The 17,387-nt window shown below is 39.3% G+C and overlaps 1 pseudogene; it reads left to right on the top strand.

The window, feature by feature from the left end:
- Nucleotides 1-11,300: 11,300 nt before the first annotated feature.
- LOC129552063 (securin pseudogene) lies at nucleotides 11,301-11,909 on the top strand (annotated as a pseudogene).
- Nucleotides 11,910-17,387: the final 5,478 nt, after the last annotated feature.

The following is a 17,387-nucleotide window of genomic DNA, read 5'->3' as shown; positions in this document are numbered from 1 at the left end:
CACATATATACATTTATATTCTTATGACTATAAATACATGTATACACTATATACATTTATATTCTTATGAATATGGGAAGCCCAGATGGCACAGCAGTAAAGAATCTGCCTGCCAGTTCTAGAGACACAAGAGACACGGGTTCAATCCCTGGGTCAGGAGGATCCCCTGGAGTAGGAAATGGCAACCCACTGGAGTATTCTTGCCTGTAAAATTCCATGGACAGTGAAAGCCTGGCAGGTCCTTGGGGTTGCAAAGAGTCAGACATGACTGATTACTACCCACACACACTTATGTATATATCACTAATTCTTTATCCATTTATCTGTTAATGGTCACTTAGGTTGCTTCCATATCTTTGCTATTATAAATAATGCCGCTGTGAACATTGGGGCACGTGTATATTTTTAATTAATGATTTATTTTCTTCAGATATTATACCTAGGAGTAGACTTGCCAGATCGTATGGTAGTTCTGTTTTCAGTGTTTTGAGGAACCTCCATACCGATTTCACAGTGACAGCAACACTTTACATTCCCACCAAGAGTGTACTAGGGTTCCATTTTTCCCACATCCTCTTTACCATTTGTTATTTACTTTAAAAATTTTTTTATTTATTTAATGCTTGTCTGTGCTGGGTATTTGTTGCTGCACAAGAGCTTTCTCTGGTTGTGGCGAACGGGAGCTACTCCTCATCACAGTATATGGGCTTCTCGTTGCGGTGGCTTATCTTGTAGGGCGGAGGCTCTAGGTGCACGGGCTTCAGCAGTTGAAGCATGGGGGCTCAGTGGATGTGGCACATGGGCTTAGTTGCTCCACAGCATTTGGAATCCTTCCCGACCAGAGATTTAACCAGTGTCCCCTGCATTGGCAGGCAGACTCTTATCCACTGTTCCACCAGGGAAGTTCTTATTTGTAGACTTCTTGATGATAGCCATTTTGACAGATGTAAAAGTGAGAAAGCGTTAGTCACTCAGTCGGATTCAACTCTTTGTGACCCCATGGACTGTAGCCCACCAGGCTCCTCTGTCCACGTAATTCTCCAGGCAAGAATACTGGAATGAGTTGCTATTCCCTTCTCCAGGGAATTTTCCTGACCCAGGGATGGAATCCAGGTCTCCTGCATTGCAGGAAGACTCTTTGCCAACTGGGCCACCAGACAGATGCAAGGTGATATTACGGCTTTGATTTGCATTTCTCTGATGATTCGTGTTGTGCCTGTTGGCTGTCTGTATATCTTCTTTGGAAAAATGTCTGTTCAATTCTCCTACCCATTTTTAAATTGGGTTCTTCATTTCATAATATTGAGTTGTGTAAGCTGTTTATATATTTTGGATATTAACATGTCATATCATTTGCAAATATTTTCTCTGATGCAGTAAGTTGTCCTTTTGCTTTGTTGGTGGTTTCCTTTGCTGTGCAAAAGCTTTTTAGATTTAATTAGGTTTCATTTGTTTATTTTTGTTTAAATAGCCTTTTCTTTAGGACACAGATCCAAAAACTATTGCTGTAATTTATGTCAAAGAGTATTCTGCATAGGTTGTCTTCTAGGAGTTTTATGGTTTCAGCACTATGTTTCATAAGCAAACAGTACTGAGAAGATTATTTTCTTTTAATAGACTTTTTGTTTTTGTATTATCATATTAAATAGCTTTCCTATCAATTTAATTCTAGAAGATGGATAAAACAGTTTTTATGAACTTGAGGAAAATGATCTTTTGCACATATCTGTTTTATTAAAAAAATTTGATGTTTTTATTTATAAATATACAATAATTTAAGCTAATTATAGCCTGCATGTATTTGGCTTAAAACTATGAAATTGTCACATTAAATAAACCAGTAATATAGATGGAAATTTTTTAGCTTGCAAGAACATTTTCAGAAACTTGCCTCTCATAATTTGTTATTTGGAGAACAAACAGATCTTAAAATGGGCTATTTAAATGGTATTTACTATGTTTTGGAAGAGAGAAGCAGCTTTCTCCCTGCTCTGACCTGACTTTAGGGCCACTGCTTATCTTAAGTTCTTACATGATCCAGATTGACCAGACCTATCTGAACTTTTAGTATGCAATGAATAGATTTTCAGAAGTTTCATAGATTTATGCTGAATTTATGCAAGATAAATGGAAGGAAAGAAATAACACAAAGAGAGAAACGTATTTAAGGTAGAAATGGAATTACCATTGAGCACCCACCTACCTATCTACCTATCTCTATGTGAGACCTTTTTCATGCTATTTTATTTGAGTCTGAAAGTCACCCTGAGAATTATGTGTCAGCCTTGTTTTTCCGCTGGTAAAGAATCTGCCTGCAATGCAGGAGACCTGGGTTTGATCTCTGGGTTGGGAAGATCCCCTGGAGAAGGGAACGGCTACCCACTCCAGTATTCTGGCCTGGAGAATTCCATGGACTACAGTCCATGAGGTTGCAAAGAGTCGGACATGACTGAGCGACTTTCAGTTCACTTTTGCTTGTTTTTCAGTTAAGAAAACTGAAGCTCAGAAAGTTTAATTACCTTGACAAGAATCACTAAGCCTGAACTTAGATTTGAACCCGAGTCTCTTTTATTCCAGAGCTGTCCTGGAATATTGCTTGACACCAAAAGAGGCTTTGGAAAACACAAAGAAGGAATATTTACTATTATGTTGTAAATATTTTTGGAAAGTGTTAATCACTCAGTGATCCTGTCTGACTCTTTGCGACCCCATGGACTGTAGCCCTTCAGGCTGCTCTGTCTGTGGAAGTCTCCAGGCAAGAATACTGGAGTGGTTTGCCATGCCTTCTCCAGGGGATCTTCCCCATCCAGGGATCGAACCCAAGTTTCCTGCATTGCAGGCAGGTTCTTTACCATCTGAGTCGCCAGGGAAGCCCTTTATTATAAATGTATTTACTACACTTTAAAAATTCATTCTGGACTACAGTCATTTCATCAAATTCTCCAGTTTTAGTTAGCAAAGGTGGCTGTTATTGCTGATTGAAGGTACAAATAAAAGCCCTCTTTCACTCACTTACCTTTTAATGGGAGTGGACTCAAAAATCAGATTGCAGGATCCAGTCAATAGAATGGTGAAGAATGCAAGAGAAAAAGACACTTGAACCAGAAGAGCACAGAGGTGAAGCGATGGTAGAGTCATGAGTTGGGAAGGCTAAGGAGGAAAATGTCCTAGTCGTAGGAAAATCTCAAGGTCACAGACTTGAGAAGGAGTTAGCACTAGGGGAGGAGAGAGGGTGGTGAGTTTAATCCAGTAGCCAAAAAGCTAGTGCAGACAAGAGATGATACTCAACAACAGAACATGGTGGTGGTGGCTTTTTCTAATCTGGCAGGTATGTCCCCACAAAAGAGACAATCAGCAACAACCCTGTAAATTGTCCCTCCACTTTGAATCCCCTGCTGTACTTGTTACTTTTTCTTCTTACCTGGTGACCTCTTTTCATATCACTCCCTTCCTTGCTTATTCCTCTTGTGTTTTTCCTTAGACACACTAGTCTCTCCTGACTTAACGTTCTTTGCTATAGTTGTTTCTTCCGTCTGAAATGTTCTCCTAAGATATCTACTAAACTAATACTTTCACTTCCTTTATATCTTTGCTCAAAATTTAACCCTCTCCCTAAGGCTTATCATGACCAACCTCTATTTTTTAAAATTGAGATATGATTGACATACAACTTTGTGTTAGTTTTAGATGTATAACATATGGTTATATTAGATATTATCATTTCATAACATATTAAGAAATGATTACCATAGTAAGTTCAGTTCACATCCCTCACCACCCATGCACAGTTACATTTGTCTTCTTATGATAGGAACTTTAAAGATCTGCTCTCTTAGCAACTTTCAAATATATAGCACAGTATTATTAACTGTATCCCATGTTGTCCATTACATGATCGCCCTGTTTAATACTCCTACTCCTTCACCCTCTGACATGCCTTATCCTACTCCAAATTTGTTTTCCATAGCAGTTACCACCTCCTAACATACTACAGTATATGTTATTTGCTTACTTATTATGTTTATTCACTGCTAGACTATAAACTCCAATAGCATGCGTCTGTGTTTTATTTCCCATGATGTAGCTTAAGACCCTAGAATATTGCTCCAGGCAAGCCTACTATGGCTGATGCCAATCACAGGTATTTTCTCTGACCCTGTATCTGTAAGCTAGTCAAACATGTCCTACATCAATAAATATGACAGAGCAGTGGCCCCTTGGGATCTAGTGCTATTCTTCTTTGGTTAACTCTTACCATCACCACACTTGCTACTGTAGGATTGGAGTCTTGTGCCAGGTTCCCCCTCCATCCTGTGCCTCTTATGTCCTGAATAACAAGTTTGGTCAGCTATGGCATAGGTTCAACCACTTTTCCTTCCTGTTCTATTTCCTTTCTGTTGAATGTTGCAACTTCTGCTGACTATTCTGTGTCTACCAAGCCAGGCAGTTGCTCTCATGAGAATCAGATCACTCACCCCACAACTTCAGCTTTTTCACTGACCATTACCACTGAGTCACTGGAGACTTGGTGATTACACAGACATCTGTGAAAACAGGCAAGAATAACTTCACTGTGTAATGCTCTGTTGGAAGGGCACCCAAAAATATTTTCCTACATGTAGAGCTTCAGTTCAGTTCAGTCACTCAGTCGTGTCCAACTCTTTGCAACCCCATGAATCACAGTACGCTAGGCCTCCCTGTCCATCACCAACTCCTGGAGTTCACTCAAACTCATGTCCATTGAGTCAGTGATGCCATCCAGCCATCTCATTCTCTGTCATCCCCGTCTCCTCCCACCCCCAATCCTTCCTAGCATCAGTCTTTTCCAGTGAGTCAACTCTTCGCATGAAGTGGCCAAAGTATTGGAGTTTCAGCTTCACCATCAGTCCTTCCAATGAACACCCAGGATTGATCTCCTTTAGAATGGACTGGCTGGATCTCCTTGCAGTCCAAGGGACTCTCAAGAGTCTTCTCCAGCACCACAGTTCAAAAGCATCAATTCTTCGGCCATCAGCTTTCTTCACAGTCCAACTCTCACATCCATACATGACCAAGGGAAAAACCATAGCCTTGACTAGACGGACCTTGGTTGGCAAAGTAATGTCTCTGCTCTTCAATATGCTATCTAGGTTGGTCATAACTTTCCTTCCAAGGAGTAAGCGTCTTTTAATTTCCTGGCTGCAATCAGCATCTGTAGTGATTTTGGAGCCCCCCAAAATAAAGTCTGACACTGTTTCCACTGTTTCCCCATCTATTTCCCAAGAAGTGATGGGACCAGATGCCATGATCTTTGTTTTCTGAATGTTGAGCTTCAAGCCCAGCTTTTCACTCTCCTCTTTCACTTTCCTCAAGAGGCTTTTGAGTTCCTCTTCACTCTCTGCCATAAGGGTGGTGTCATCTGCATATCTGAGGTTATTGATATTTCTCCCAGCAATCTTGCCAAGTATAATATCCATTTGAAAGAAACTGTGCTGTTCTTTCAATCACTCTGGTCTTCTAGCTGTTTAGCATTTTTAAAAGCATTTATTTATTGAGCACTTTGATCAATACCATTGCTCAGAGGTTAAAGTGTCTGCCTGCACTGTGGGCAGGGACAGAAAAGCCTGGCGGGCTACAGTCCATGGGGTCACAAAGAGTTGGACATGACTGAGTGACTTCACTTTACTTTACTTTATCCCAAGTATAAATACATTTATATACATATACATTTAAAAAATTTTCCAAACAACCTTGAGAGAGAAGTGTCATTCTCCCCAATTTTGTAGATAAAGAACCCAAGGTCAGAGAGCCCAAACAGTTTCCAAGCATTGTATAGTGGTGGTTTAGTTGTTAAGTCATGTCCAACTCTTTGCGACCCCATGGACTGTAGCCTGCCAGGCTCCCCTGAGAATCCTCCATTGGATTCTCCAGGCAAGGTTACTGGGATGGGTTGCCATTTCTTTCTCCAGGGGATCTTCCCAACCCAGGGCGCAAAGCCAAGTCTCCTGCATTACAGGCAGGTTCTCGACTGACTGAGCTCTCTGTGGTGGGACTCAAAACCTGACCAGTTGGACCCTGCAGTAGATGTTGATGCTGCAGCTGGATCCACTTTACTCTGCTGGCCACCGCATTATCAGTTGATATGACTGTGGGCTGCTAACTCAGCAAGTTACTCTCCTGGAGACTGATTCCTCATATCCCTCCCAGTAGCTCTTGACCAACGACTAGATTATCAGGGTTACAAAGGACTGACCTCTTGCTTCAAGGTGAGGATAATTCTATGGTGCAATTTGTGCTCCAGAACTTTCCTATGGGGTCTCACTGAATCTCGTCTATATCTGAGCCCCTTTCTTGCTTCCCCTGATCTAGCCTATCCTTCACTTTTGAGAGTACATACCAATAAATTCATGTAAGGCCCTTGTAGGAACCTAAGACCGCTAATCCCATTTTCTAATCACCACAATACACTGCCTTTTTTTTTTCTTTTTGATACCAGGAGAGTTTAATCAGTTCTCTTTTTCCTTTAATTCTCTCCCATAAGGTTCATGTAAGATGTAAGGGATAGGACACTAGATTGAATCCCTGTGATGAAAGACTCTTGTGATCAGGTGCAGTTACTCTTACACTATGTTCTTTTTACTGAGAGTATTTTAAAGCTGAACACAGATAAATTTTTGTGCTCTCTCATGTGAGCTGCTAGCCCAAGGATGTCCAGTAGAAATTTTAGAATGTAATACTCTGGCTAAAATTCAGTTCAGTTCAGTTCAGTCGCTCAGTAGTGTCCAACTCTTTGCGACCCCATGAATCACAGCACGCCAGGGCTCCCTGTCCATCACCAACTCCCGGTGTTCACTCAAACTCATGTCCATTGAGTCGGTGATGCCATCCAGCCATCTCATTCTCTGTCGTCCCCTTCTCCTCCTGCCCCCAATCCCTCCGGGTGTAATATTTTGTGTGTTTTCTGTTAATGGAATCTACATCACTAAAAGCAAAATTGGAATATTTTCTGATATCATAAAACTAGATTTTGTGGAAGAGCATATATTTTTTTTCTATCCCAAAGTGTTACAAGTTTTTGCCTCTAATTTTTTAGGTACCTCTTGAGTACTAGTAGTAATATATAGTTTTTGTGGAGCAGATTACATGCACATCCAGGATTTTAAAATGTATATATAATAATAAGGATATATTATATTTGACTAAAAATAGGAAATAATAACAAGATTAAGAAATAAAATAATTTAGTTAGGTGGTACTCATGAAGGAATTCTTTTTTCCTAATCTACTAATATTAGCTGACTATGGAGTAGGAAATGGCTACCAGCTCCAGGATTCTTTCCTGGAAAATCCCACAGACAGAGGAGCCTGGCAGGCTAGCAAAGAGTCGGGCATGACAGAGTGACTGAGCACACATGAGCTGACTAAGTGTATATCTTATCATTACAAATAACTTCTGTGTAATCGATCCATACAAAGCATTCCAGTGGAGGTCCTTTTTGATTACAAATTGCTTACTTTTACTTCAAGGTCAGGAAAGCTGGTAGAATTTGTAATGAATGGTATAATTGTTGAACATTTAACCAAACACAATCTATTTGCAGATGAACAGTATGATTTACGTAATGGGAAGTCATGCCAGCCAATCAAGTTGAGTTCACTGGAATGACAAAGAGTTATCAGAAAAAAGAGGAACAAACAGATATAACTTATTAACATTAGGAAAAATAACTTTGGCAAAGTCTTCATTCTCCTTGCTATGCCCCCCTAGTCCACATACAGACACAGACACACACACCAGAAACTGTTTCTTAAGACATACACTATCGGGTTGCTAAAGGGTTGGAGGAAAAGCTTTATTTAGAAACTGATTTAGAGACCAGTAATAAAGTGTCCTTTTCCAGTGAGTCAACTCGTCGCATGAGGTGGCCAAAGTATTGGAGTTTCAGCTTTAGCATCAGTCCTTCCAATGAGCACCCAGGATTGATCTCCTTTAGAATGGACTGGTTGGATCTCCTTGCAGTACAAGGGACTCTCAAGAGTCTTCTCCAGCACCACAGTTCAAAAGCATCAATTCTTCGATGATCAGCCTTCATCACAGTCCAACTCTCACATCCAGAGTTTGGGTGAACTCCGGGAGTTGGTGATGGACAGGGAGGCCTGGAGTGCTGTGATTCATGGGGTCACGGAGAGTCGGACACAACTGATTGACTGAACTGAACTGAATAAAGTGTCCTCAGTTCAGTTCAGTTCAGTCGCTCAGTCATGTCCGACTATCCGCGACCCCACGGTTACTTATTCAAAAAGAAAAGTTTAGTAGTTGACTCTCTGCATAAGTGCTGATGTTAATTTAAGAATTTTATAGATGAGGTTCTTAAATTAAATGTCTAAGTTCATAATCACATAATAAATGCTTTATAGATGCAGAAAAAAATTAAAGAGATTTTAAAAGTCTGGAATGATGGGAAGGAGGACAGAAAGAAGAGAGCTAAACTTCAGTTGTTCAATCACCCAGTCGTGTCTGACTCTCTGCAACCCCATGGTATAAGATAATGTCTAAACCTGGAAAGAATCCAAATGATCAGTGTAGGGACATGATCTTATGAGGGTCACTGTGGACCTTCCTTAGAGATTCTGGGAAGCTAAAAATGATGGCTTATTAAAAATTTTTAATTATTTTATTCTGGTAAAACACACATATAAAATGTACCATTTAAATTATTTTAATGGTGTAATTCAGTGCCACTAAGTACATTCACAGTGTTATGCAATCATCCTCATTATCCACATCCACAAATTTTTATTATCCCGGATAGAAACTCTGTGTCCATTAAACGGTAACTCCCAATTCTCTCTCGCCCAGCCCCTGCTAACCTGTATTCTACAGTACTTTCTGTTTCTAGGAATTTGCCTATTCCAGACACCTCCTGTAATGGAATCATACAATATTTATCATTTTGTGTCTAACTTATTTCACTTAGCATAATGTTTTCAAGGGTCATCCAAGTTAGAGCATGTATCAGAGTCGTTCTTTTAACAATTGAATAATATTCCATTGTGTGTACTTTGGAGTATAAAGAAAGCTGAGCACCCAAGAATTGATGCTTTTGAACTATGGTGTTGAAGAAGACTTTTGAGAGTACCTTGGACTGCAAGGAGACCCAACTAGTCCATCCTAAAAGAAAGCAATCCTGAGTGTTCATTGGAAGGACCCTTGTTGAAGCTGAACCTCCAATACTTCAGCCACCTGATGTGAAGAGCTGACTCATTGGAGAAGACCCTGATGCTGGGAAAGATTGAGGGCAGGAGGAGAAGAGGACGACGGAGGATGAGATGGTTGGATGGCATCACCAAGTCAATGGAGATGAGTTCGGGTAAACTCCGGGAGTTGATGATGGACAGGGAGGCCTAGCGTGAGGCAGTCCATGGGGTCGCAAAGAGTCATACACGACTGAGCGGCTGAACTGAACTGAACTGCATGTACTTTTTTTCGAAAGGAAAGAGTATGTTATCAGTCATGCACTATGTTTAATTTTATGCACAATATCCCATTTAATCCTCAACAACAAACAAATAAGTAGATAATATTATTATCTCCAGAACACTGGGGCCTAGAAAGTTTAAATAACATGGTTCAGAATACCGTAGAAATGGGATTTGGATTAGGTTCATCTATCTCTAGGGTTTTATCGCTTAAGCAAACAGTAGTATATTCTATCTTATAATATTTATCTATTTTTGATACTGAACTTCAAGGAATACATACAGCTATAGAATTTTTAGAGAATATATTGGAGAATGCATTTTAGAATAAGCAAAGACTTGAAGGACATCTACTGCCATGTTAACAGTTAGCAGAAAAATTTTTTCTTCTGGATAGAGGTAGATAGAAAGGGAAAAGGACCAGAGTTAAACTTTGGAGCCTCTTCTTAGGATAAATAGAATTTTATTTGACAAATCTTGGAATATTAGAGGTATAGATTTTTGCTTAAAAACTCTCCAAATGGAAATTTAAAGCAAAGGGAATTAGTATACTATTGTAAAAGTGGAGGTCATAGAGACTGAAAATATAAATAGTTGCAAGTATGAATTTGCAAAGATTTGTGGATTTTATTAGGGAAAAAGTAATGATATTATACAAGTCCAACCCTAATTTATTTAAGCTAGTGGCATTAAGGGCAACTATTCTGTTCTACATTAGATACTATAACCACTTTCTTATTAAAACCTGATGGATTGGCTTAAAGGTTATCTATTACTGTGTATGTTTCCAGAGAACTATACGTCAGTCTGTATTGCGACACTTCCAGTAACAGGGAGAAATTACAATCTCTTTTCATCATTGGGCTGGTCAGATATACAATTTTATGTTGATAGCTTTCCATCCTAAAGGTCTTATTTCTTTCATGGCACTATGCAGAGGCAAACCTAATGTTTTCATCCCTATGATAACCCTTCAAATATTTGAAGACAATGTCATGTTTCCTACCCTTTCCTTCTCTGCTTAATATGATTAGCAGTTAGGACTTGATAGGCCAAAGTGCTTGGAGAAGTAAACCTGGCTTTTGCCCAAAAGACTGGTGTATTTCTAAGGGGCTACAAAAGTACTCAACAAAAAGGAGAAGATTAATAATTGGACTTCATTAAACTTAGGCACTTCATTCATTTGATGATATCATTAAGAGAGTGAAAAATAAACTAACTGAAGGGAAGAGGATATTTGCAGTATGTTATATGAGATGTAGGACTTATATCCAGATACATGAAGAACTCCTAAAAATCAACCAGGAGAGAGAACACATATCTAGTGGAAAAGATGAGCAGATGAACAAGTGTGCATTCAAGCAAATGCATTCAGTTGGTCAATAAACATATAAAAGTGGACTCAAAATAATAAATAATCAAAACCATGATAAGATGCCACTATTCACCAAAATGGCTAAAACTAAAGAAGGAAAAACACCTGGTTATGCCAAGTGTTGTCTTAAATCTGGGAAAACTGGAACTCCCATGTGATATTGGTAGAGCATAAATTATCAATTGATGCTAATTGCCAACATTCTCTGGATCATTGAAAAAGCAAGAGAGTTCCAGAAAAACATCTGCTTTATTGACTATGCCAATGCCTTTGACTGTGTGGATCACAATAAACTGTGGAAAATTCTGAAAGAGACAGGAATACCAGACCACCTGACCTGCCTCTTGAGAAACCTGTATGTAGGTCAGGAAGCAACAGTTAGAACTGAACATGGGTATTGAAGACCCATGAAGAACTGAAGATGAGTCTTGCGAGAGTTTGACTGTTACTCTGAACTTGATCCAGAATGGCTACTCTGATCTATGTTGATAAGGGAAATGGAGAACCAGGCATCCATGTGGCTCCCAAGGACGGGCTGATGCTGGGGTCTGTGCCTTCAATCAAAGCTTTAGATGGGAGATCTCAGATTTCAACACCACGTGTTGGCAAAATATCTGATGCTCGACCAGCTTTACCAAAACCTGCCAGAAAGGCTTTGGGAACTGTCAACAGATCTACAGGAAAATCAGTTAAGACGAATGGACCACTCAAACAGAAACAGACAACTTTCTCTACCAAAAAGATTACTGAGAAGACTGTTAAAGCAAAAAGTTCGGTTCCGGCCTCAGATGACACCTATCCAGAAATAGAAAAATTCTTTCCCTTCAATCTATTAGATTTTGAGAGTTTTGACCTGCCTGAGGAGCACCAGATTGCACACCTCCCCTTGAATGGAGTGCCTCTCATGATCCCTGATGAGGAGAGGGAGCTTGAGCAGCTGTTACACGTGGGCCCCCCTTCGCCTCTGAAGATGTCTCCTCCACTGTGGGAGTCTAATGTGTTGCAGTCTCCCTCAAGCATTCTGTCGACTCTGGATGTTGAATTTCCACCTGTTTGCCGTGACTTAGATATTTAAATTTCTTAGCACTTTATCGTTTGGATATGTATTAATAGTTTGTATTAATAAAGCAATTCTTTGTTTAACAGACTCTACCTAAAAAAAAAAAAAAAAAACTGAACGTGGAACAACAGACTGGCTCCAAATAGGAAAAGGAGTACATCAAGGCTGTATATTGTTACCCTGCTTGTTTAATTTATATGCAGAGTACATCATGAGAAATGCTGGGCCTGAGGAAGCACAAGCTGAAATCAAGATTGCCGGGAGAAATATCAATAACCTCAGATATGCAGATGACACCACCTTTATGGCAGAAAGTGAAGAGGAACTAAAGAGCCTCTTGATGAAAGTGAAAGAGGAGAGTGAAAAAGTTGGTCTGAAGCTCAACATTCAGAAAACGAAGATCATGGCATCTGGTCCCATCACCTCATGGCAAATAGATGGGGAAACAGTGAGAGACTTTATTTTTTGGGCTCCAAAATCACTGCAGATGGTGACTGCAGCCATGAAATTAAAAGACGCTTACTCCTTGGAAGGAAAGCTATGACCAACCTAGACAGCATATTAAAAAGCAGAGATGTTACTTTATCAACAAAGGTCCATCTAGTCAAAGCTATGGTTTTTCCAGTAGTCATGTATGGATGTGAGAGTTGGACTATAAAGAAAGCTGAGCGCCAAAGAATTGATGGTTTCGAACTATGGTGTTGGAGAAGACCCTTGAGAGTCCCTTGGACTGCAAGGAGATCCAGCCAGTCCATCTTAAAGGAGATCAGTCCTGAAGCTGAAACTCCAATACTTTGGCCACCTGGTGCAAAGAGCTGACTCATTTGAAAAGACCCTGATACTGGGAAAGATTGATGGCAGGAGGAAAAGGGGATGACGGAGGATGAGATGGTTGGATGGCATCACCAACTCAATAGACATGGGTTTGGATAGACTCTGGGAGTTGGTGATAGACAGGGAGGCCTGGCATGCTGTGGTTCATGGGGTCGCAAAGAGTAGGACACGACTGAGTGACTGAACTGAACTGAACTTGGAAAACAATGGCAATTTCTACTAAAGTTGAGTACACATAAAACTCATGACCCAGATTTTATACTCCTGGATATTCCTAAAAGGACAAAAACTGAAATCTCCAAATGTTCATTAAGAATAGAATGGATAAATTTATCAAGTATATACACATGATGGAATACTATATAGCAATGAAAACGAGTGCACTACTTTTCTACATGAAGATATGGGTGAATCCCACAAATATAATTTGAGAGAAAGAAACCTGACTCAAAAGAGAACATACTATAGAATTCTCCTTATGTGAAGTTCAAAACAGGCAAAACAAATCTATGATGACAGACATTAGAACAGGTGTTTCTTTGGGGAGTATGAAAGATTGAGAAATGACAGGAAGGATTGTTTTGTTTTGCTGGTGTATTCTATTTCTTGATCTTGTAATAATTATTAGGTATTCACTTTGTAAAAAAATTTATCAAACTGTACATATTCAGTTGTGCACTTCTCTGTGTGTATATTAAATTTCAAAAAAGTTAACTCTAAAAGGAAAAAATAATGATCATAACTAGATCTAAAATAAATGCTGGAGAGGGTGTGGAGAGAAGGGGACCCTCTTACACTGTTGGTGGGAATGCAACTAGTACAACCACTATGGAGAACAGTGTGCAGATTCCTTAAAAAACTGGAAATAGAACTGCCATGCTGCTGCTGCTGCTAAGTCACTTCAGTCATGTCCGACTCTGTGTGACCCCATAGACAGAAGCCCACCAGGCTCCCCCATCCCTGGGATTCTCCAGGCAAGAACACTGGAGTGGGTTGCCATTTCCTTCTCCAATGTGTGAAAGTGGAAAGTGAAAGTGAAGTCGCTCAGTCGCGTCCGACCCTTAGCGACCCCACGGACTGCAGCCCACCAGGCTCCTCCATCCATGGGATTTTCCAGGCAAGAGTACTGGAGTGGCTTGCCATTGCCTTCTCCGAGAACTGCCATACTACCCAGCAATTGCACTCCTGGGCACACACACTGAGGAAACCAGAATTGAAAGAGATACATGTACTCCAGTGTTCATCACAGCACTGTTATAATAGCCAGGACATGGAAGCAACCTAGATGTCCATCTGCAGACGAATGGATAAGAAAGCTGTGGTACATATACACAATGGAGTATTACTCAGCATTTAACAAGAATACATTTGAATCAGTTCTAATGAGGTGGATGAAACTGGAGCCTATTATACATAGTGAAGTAAGCCAGAAAGAAAAATACCAATACAGTATACTAATGCATATATATGGAATTTAGAAAGATGATAACGATAACCCTGTATACGAGACAGCAAAAGAGACACAGATGTGTAGAACATTCCTTTGGACTCTGGGAGAGGGTGAGGGTGGGATGATTTGGGAGAATGGCATAGAAACATGTATATTATCGTATGTGAAACAAATCCCCAGTCCAGGTTCAATTCATGATACAGGATGCTTGGGGCTGGTGAACTGGGATGACCCAGAGGGATGGGATGGGGAGGGAGGTGGGAGGGGGGTTCAAGATAGGGAACACATGTACACTTGGGGCAGATTCATGTCAATGTATGGCAAAACCAATACATTTATGTAAAGTAATTAGCCTCCAATTAAAATAAATAAATTAAAAAAAATAAAAATTTCAATTACCTAAAACACATGGCTATCATATTGTACAATCAATGAGTCTGAATTTTCATGATTAGCACGAGTAAAGAGTTGGAACTTTCTGCTACATACTACAGACTACATACTACAATTTAATTTTGTATTGAGAAAGTTGGAAAATATAAAGAAACTGTCATTTCATGATTTTCCTTCCCCAATAAAAGCAGCTCTCTCTCTCTACTCTCTTCTTCATCTTCCTCTTTTTTTTTTTGGTAAACAATAGCTGGGAAATAAAGGAGTCATCACAAACCCAACTTTGCATTATTATTCTGGGGTTTTATGAAATATGTGATGAGTTTAATATAGATCTGGCACACCGTAAGCACTCAAGAAAAACACGTTAACTTTTGGGGGGAAACTTGCATCACACTGAAGACTTATTTTGACTTCACTAATATCTAAAACGTGCATGTCTCTTTTACAAATGATACCACTGTAAATTTCATGTTTTTGTAACTTGTGTACCAATGTAGTAATTTCTGTTTTACTGTGGTAAAATCGGTTCAGTGTCCAGTCTGTTGAGATCTTTATAGAATGGAATTTACTATTCTTCATTTTCAACATAATGGGTATGTTTTTCAGGAAGGACTAGAGAAGAGCCTTGCAGAGCGCCCTCATTAACCTCTGTCCTGGCTCACAGTGATTCAGTTGTCAGACCTTTCTGGACATGGTCATTCAAACAATTATGAGTGCTGCTAATGAAACTCACCCAGTCCATGTTTAATTTGTCAGTAAGGATATAAGGATGTAAGTGACATAAAGTATCACTCATTCTGACATGTTTATGTATTTATATTCTTATTTAAATGTGGTCATTTATCTGAATTATGTTAAATAGTTCTATTTTTTAAAATTCCAATCTTAGCTCATATATGTGTGGTGAGATAATACGATGGCAAATTAATCTTATGGAAAATTGTATAACTCTGTATTTCTTGGGCTTCTCTGGTGGCCCAGTGGTAAAGAATCCACTTGCCAATGCAGGAGACACAGGTTTGATCCTTGGGTTGGGAAGATCACCTAGAGAAGGAAAGGGCAACTCACTCCCGTATTCTTGCCTGGGAAATTCCATGGATAGAAAAGCCTGGTAGGCTACAGTCCATGGGGTCGCAAAGAGTCAGACACAACATAGTGACTAAACAGCAACAACATACATTTTTTTGTTTAAAAATGTATATTTCAGTATGTTTTGTGAGGCTTCTTTACTATACTTTTCTCTTTTTTTGCCAGCAGAGGGCAGGAGAGGAAGAGAGAAGAAAATAGATTCCTTTTCCTGATCTTGATTCAAACTATTTAAACACTTTTCTGAAATATTTACAAAGAAGTTCTTTTTTTTTTTATTATTATTCTATTTTGAAAGTGATTTAAGTATAGCTTTTACTTTTTACAGGTATATTTAGCTTAATGAATTTCAAATGAAATTAGTACTTTGAATTTTTATGCTTATTAATCAGTGATTATATTGAAAAATGTGAATTATTTGTATTTTGAGGTTATATGTCTAAAGTGCTTTTTCTTATTTTGGGTAATACTGATTAGTTAGCTCTCTTTTATATTGATTTTCTAATTCAGTTATGGATATGCTTATGTGTCTATTTTACATATGTATCCTAATACAATTATTTGGTCACACTTCAATATGCAGGGTTGTTAAGCATAGTTTGCAGTTTTATTAATCAACGTTATGACCAACCTTGATAGTATATTAAAAAGCAGAGACATTACTTTGCCAACCAAGGTCCGTCTAGTCAAGGCAATGGTTTTTCCCGTGGTCATGTATGGATGTGAGAGTTGGACTGTGAAGAAAGCTGATCGCCGAAGAATCGATGCTTTTGAACTGTGGTGTTGGAGAAGACTCTTGAGAGTCCCTTATACTGCAAGGAGATCCAACCAGTCCATTCTAAAGGAGATCGATCCTGGGTGTTCATTGGAAGGACTGATGCTAAAGCTGAAACTCCAATACTTTGGCCACCTCATGCGACGAGTTGACTCACTGGAAAAGACTCTGATGCTGGGAAAGGTTGGGGGCAGGAGGAGAAGGGGACGATGGAGAATGAGATGGCTGGATGGCATCACCGACTCTGTGGACATGAGTTTGAGTGTACTCCGGGAGTTGGTGATGGACAGGGAGGCCTGGCGTGCTGTGATTCATGGGGTCGCGGAGAGTCAGACACGACTGAGCGACTGAACTGAACTGACTGAACTGAATGTGTCTTTTAAAACAAAATTGAAGGAAACTCAAGTGCAGTGCTATAGAGCTTTTCTTTTTCTTTTTTTCTTGTAGTAGTGTCCCTCATGGGAATGTTTGAATATAGGTTTTGTAGGTATGTTAAGATGTTTTCTCTTGCAACTTTAAATTTGTTTAACCAATAATAAAGCATCCTTTTCAAAACATTAGATGATACGATAAACTATGTAACTTAACAGCTCAGGACAACTTCCATATAACCTTTGTTAAATCAAAAGTCAAGTGCAACTTGGATTTTTGCCGTCTCTTCTTGAATAACACCATTGTTCTGAAAGTACAGGAGCAAGGAGAAACTGAATAAGTTCTGCCATTAAGAAGAGAAATCTCCATGCTTCCTATTTCAAGTGCTAGGAACTCCTTCTTTCCTCTTCTGTGAACCTCATATGTAAGAATCTTTATTTATTTATTTTTTTCAAAAACTGTCAGGTAAAGTTATATATAGTGCTTAGAACACTACAGGCACATAGTGAGTGCTTTGTAAGTGTTAGCATAATTACAAAGTCATAGATTTACTCTAAATTTAGCCTGGGGGATCATGTATAGC

The sequence above is a fragment of the Moschus berezovskii genome, chromosome 3 (genome assembly GCF_049115385.1).
Source record: "Moschus berezovskii isolate FMDL1 chromosome 3, NW_MosBer_1.0, whole genome shotgun sequence".
Classification (NCBI taxonomy): Eukaryota; Metazoa; Chordata; class Mammalia; order Artiodactyla; family Moschidae; genus Moschus; species Moschus berezovskii.
Note: the sequence above shows the minus strand (reverse complement) of the source record. Positions and strands in the feature narration are given on the sequence as shown.